Raw genomic sequence first — 5000 nt, 5'->3', positions numbered from 1 at the left:
GTTTGACACAAACTCATTCCGTCGATATCACACGATTCTGTGTAGACACTCATTAGCAAAGGCATCAGTTTGCTTCTTCAAGTAACTAATCAGAATGTCTCACAGCCATAAATAAGAAAGAGAGCACAAGTGACTCGGAGATCCAAATCTTTGTCCTTGTACTCAAGTATCGATAACGCAGTATATTCGTGCTGTGAGTCCATAACACCGTAGGCCAAGTCAACCCGCCATAAGACTTCGTGACAAGATCCGCCGTTGTTCTGCACAATGCTACCAAGGTATGTGAAATTTTCAAAACAGCAATGTCCTCGCTTCATGGACAAATAAACTGTACTATTTCATCTAGCAAGCCTCCAAACACTTGTATCTTGGTCGTGGCTCAGGTGACGTAGAGTCCCAAGGACTTCGCCTACTCGTGCAGTGTCTCTGAGCCATCACCAAAACCTTCAATTACTTCGCAAGGATTACTGCCTCATTAGTAAAAACAAGATCAGTGACTTGTCACTTGACCTAGTGACTTGAACTAGAGTACAGGCCAATCAATAGACAAATATTCTTTGCAGGAATCCCGCGAAGTAGCAGAAAATGCTAGTGTCTCGTGATGCACTGAATCGAGTGCCTTCCTGAGACCGACATTTGCTGTAAGCATCCTATGTCGATACTCAAGTCGGCAATCCATTAGTAGAAGAAGCGCTAGGATACGAACAATAGTCGACTAATTAGGAGTGAACCGGAACTGTTCTCGTCTCTGCGGCTTCAGCAGCTGGTTACAAATCCGCATGCCAATGGATTGGCAAGTGCCTTGCCTGACACATAATACCACCGCAGTTGTTGCAGCCTTGGTGTCCTCTTTCCTTTCCAGATAGGGACAACCAGCCCCCTCTTGGATATGGAGGAAGTCCAATAAAATTGGTTAAACAGGAGCGTCTATTTTTTAAACCATGCTTGGTATCGAAAATGATAGTCATTTTCTAAAACATGACCAGTATGTCTCTAATGATTCTCGAGTCTATAGAATCTTATCCCCCAATGACACCGAAGTTATAATCCTGTTGTTTAAGGCCACGTTCTTATCTTTCCTTTTGAAGATCAGGGTCACATTCGCTTACTTCCAGTTTTCTGGTGCCTTGTTTTCCATATTGACCGATTATATAGATGCTTGTAAGCGGTAAGTGTTGTCAGGTCAGGTTGACTTTCTTGTGTCAAGTCTATCGAGACACTTTTGCACACCTTGACCGTAAATTGTAGAGTAGGGCTTTCATGAACAGACACAGCGTTCTGAACCGTGTACACAGACGAAAAGATTTTGTTCAGGATTTCGACCATGTGTTTACTATCCAATGGTTGACCATTCCTTTCATCTCTGAGAGGAGGAGGAGGAGGAGGAGGAGGAAACATGGAAACACGGAAACAAAGAAATGCAAGCAACAGAAAGGCTTTTGGTTCATTACGAGGTTGCCTGCTCTGGTGATTTAATCTGCTCGACAGTCACTTGGTGCGCGCAGAGCAAATGAAAGCACTTCGATATTCAATTTACTCCTGTCGCAATGAAATGACAATCGATTCGATTTTTTTGATGGTTGATGGTTGATGGTTTTGATGGTTGATAGTATTCGCATTTACTACTTCTGAGGAAGAGGAGGAGGAGGAGGAGGAGGAGGAGCAGTGTATTCAAAATAGGAGAAGTAATAGAAAGAAAAGATGGAAGAGGATTCGAATGAGACCAGGAACAGAAATGAATGACTAGAGTGAAGAGAAAGCTAAACCACAAACATCGTCTTAATACCTACTAGTAATGCTCTTGTAAACCTCTCTTTTTTTTTTCCTCTAACATAGGAAACACTTTTTTCTCGATTTTTGCCCATTTTCTGCAATCATTTTTCCTTTTTCAGAAGTTAGCTGCGTTTCATGTGGAAAGGTAGGTTAATCCCCTTTCGGCCTTGGTTCGTTGGCGTGCATGCATATTATGCGATCATTGAGGCCAGCACGCGACTCGCAGGATGTATGACACGACGCAGCAGCTCTCTCGTCAGTGGCGTCTTGTAAAGTGCCAATCAAGAGAGCCGGCTTTCTTAGCGTTACGCCTTACACTTATGCGGCAGTGCCGAGTCTGAGAGGAGTTATGGTCTCATCCCCTCGTGTGAGCCTTCGCCTCAAAGCTTTTTTTTCTCCCCTTATTAGTCTGGCAGTCTCTGTTGTCTGCGGATACGGTGATTATACTGACCGGTGATCTAAGATTGATTCTGAGAGGTTTGTGCCCGGTCTTCTTTTCTCCTCAGCAGTACAATACAATAAACCACGGGGAGGGAAGCAGGGTACCTTAATGAAACACTAAATAATTATATATATCACAGTAATCTTTCATATATAGCAATTAAGACCTTACGGAGGTTTAAGTACTAATTTACGAGTAACTACGTTTAGTGGCGAAGTTATGTTTTGGTGGGTGGGCATTTGCAAAGCTGAAAGCCATCGTATCATCATAACAAATTTTCCTGACCAGTCCATTTAGTGATTTCCCTCATATAGAATATTATAGAATACGAAAGAATAATGCGCAGCAATCAGACTTATCTGAATTGAGAGTGACAGGAATGGCACACAGTTCAACGGTGAGTATGTTACACATAAAAAGTGATGAAAACCATGATATTAAAATATCAGCCATTTCATCTAGTAGTAGAATCTGAAACTGTCATGAAACTCATTAGAATATTAACACAAGTAACTGAATTGCAAAGACTGTCAGGGGTAACCTATCGAAGAGCCACGTGTTCTCCACATCAACTTGGTACATAAATAGTTTCTCCATCTGACTCGCCAGAATCGTCATGAAAGCTACACACATCACCACTAAAAAAAGGACAAAAAAACCAAGTCTGCTTCAGCTACTGTAATGGTTACATTTACTTCTATAACAACAACAATGATTATATAAATCAACAAACTACTACCACCACCACCACCACCTCTAATACTACTGCTACTACTACTGTTGCTGCTGCTATTGTTGCTACTGTTGCTACTACTACTACTACTGCCACTACTACTACCACTACTACTATTATTATCTACCACTACTACTAATCTTATTACTATTACTACCATTCTGCTAGTAATCATCATAAGGATCTTTAGCTATTGGCATTCCACTGCAGGACAAATACATTTCCAAACGTCCTCTATCGCTCTGTTTAATGTTAGTGTAGTTCATCCTGTTTAGGCCATCAGTTGATCCCTCCATTTGGGTCTTTATTTGCCCTGACGTCCTACGATTTCTCGGTTGAAATTCTGCTACTTTAGCTGAACTTCGGCAATTAGTTTTACCCCATCACTTGACCTGATGAAGCCCATTTCTGTTTTTTGATCGTTGTTAGATTATATTCAATATTGGGTAATAATAATAATAATAATAATAATAATAATAATAATAATAATAATAATAATAATAATAATAATAATAATAATAATAATAATAATAATAACAGTAAAACCACTACTACTACAAATAACAGTGCGGTGGGCTATATAGTGGGTTAGAGCGTCAAGCCATGAAAGTAAGAGCCAGGTTGAAGCAGCTTGAACGCAAATGCCGCAGCGTGACGTTCAGTAGGGCATTCAGGGCCCCAAACCAAACCCCAAAACATTCTCTCTCTCTCTCTCTCTCTCTCTCTCTCTCTCTCTCTCTCTCTCTCTGTCTGTATGTATGTATGTATGTATGTATGTGTGTGTGTGTGTGTGTGTGTGTGTGTGTGTGTGTGTGTGTGTGTGTGTGTGTGTGTGTGTGTGTGTGTGTGTGTGTAATTATTTTTCATTTTGTTAATTCCAGTCACTTGATTGCCTTTTCTTGTGATTGATTACATTACCTATGATCAGGGGAAGAGAAAGAGGTGGATAGGATAGAAGGGCTAATAATGACACCAAAAATTTTATTGTTAAACTAATAAAACATTACATATCACTGTCAATTTCTTATTACTCCTTCCTTTGAAATCAGCTTATTTGGTGTGAGAAAATCAGTACCCCTCTGAGACTGACGTGGGTTTTATAAGCATTTTATATTGACTTTTTCTTTACTTTTGTAATATGACGTTGCAGATTGATTTCCATTTCACTGATCCCTTTGACTTACTCCTTTGGTTGTATATGAAAATAATGCAATGAAATTTCTTTCAAGAAATATTAAAGTGTCGAATACTCTATTCTACGAATGTATCGACTCCGACAGAGACACTCCAGTCCTCGTCGACAGACCGACCTGTAACCACTCCTAGTCAACGGAAAAAAATTCGGCCTGAGCGTGGCTCGAACCTCTGCCTGCCACGCCGGAAAGCCTGGCAGCGCAGCGCTTTAACTGGCTGAGCTATCGGAGCGTTTTGTGTGTGTGTGTGTGTGTGTGTGTGTGTGTGTGTGTGTGTGTGTGTGTGTGTGTGTGTGAAAATGTTAGTACATTATAAAAGGAAATGGAGATGAATAGGATGGGGAGAAGGGAGAAGAGGAGGAGGAGAAGGACGATAAGAAGAAAAAGGAGGAGCACGAGAAGGGGGATAAAAAGTAACAGAAGAAGAAACAGAGAAAGATGTATGCATATACAAATAAAACTAAATGCAGATAGAAAAGTTACGGCAAAAAAAAAAAATAAACAGCAAAAGTTATTTAATCAGAAATGATGGAAAACATGAAACAAAAAAATTCCTGCAACTGAAACAAAGGTAAATGATAGAAAAATTACATAATGAATTCCTAAAAAAAACTTGGAAAGAAAGCGCTAAATATAATATAAAGGAAAAACTCGTTTTTAACACACACACACACACACACACACACACACACACACACACACACAGGAGAAGGAGGAAAGAGGAGGGTTGAGGAGCATCAAAACGGTACCACACGTCTCAACTTCGGCTCGGGGGAAGGATTCGAACTTTTATACTAAGAGGTTCGCAGCTCCGTCGTCAGGAGTCGAAGCTGCGGCAACTTTTTCCATTTTGTCGCGG

The 5000-nt window shown here is 40.5% G+C and overlaps 1 protein-coding gene across 11 annotated transcripts in view; it reads right to left on the bottom strand.

Annotated features, from left to right (window-relative positions):
* Positions 1 to 5000, bottom strand: part of LOC127005925 (tyrosine-protein kinase Dnt-like) — a 151856-nt gene that overhangs the window by 25417 nt on the left and 121439 nt on the right. The gene's annotated exons all lie outside the window — the stretch shown is intronic.

This window comes from Eriocheir sinensis, chromosome 31 (genome assembly GCF_024679095.1).
Source record: "Eriocheir sinensis breed Jianghai 21 chromosome 31, ASM2467909v1, whole genome shotgun sequence".
Taxonomy (NCBI): domain Eukaryota; kingdom Metazoa; phylum Arthropoda; class Malacostraca; order Decapoda; family Varunidae; genus Eriocheir; species Eriocheir sinensis.
The sequence above is the reverse complement of the archived record's forward strand: the minus strand, read 5'-3'. Positions and strand labels throughout refer to the sequence as shown.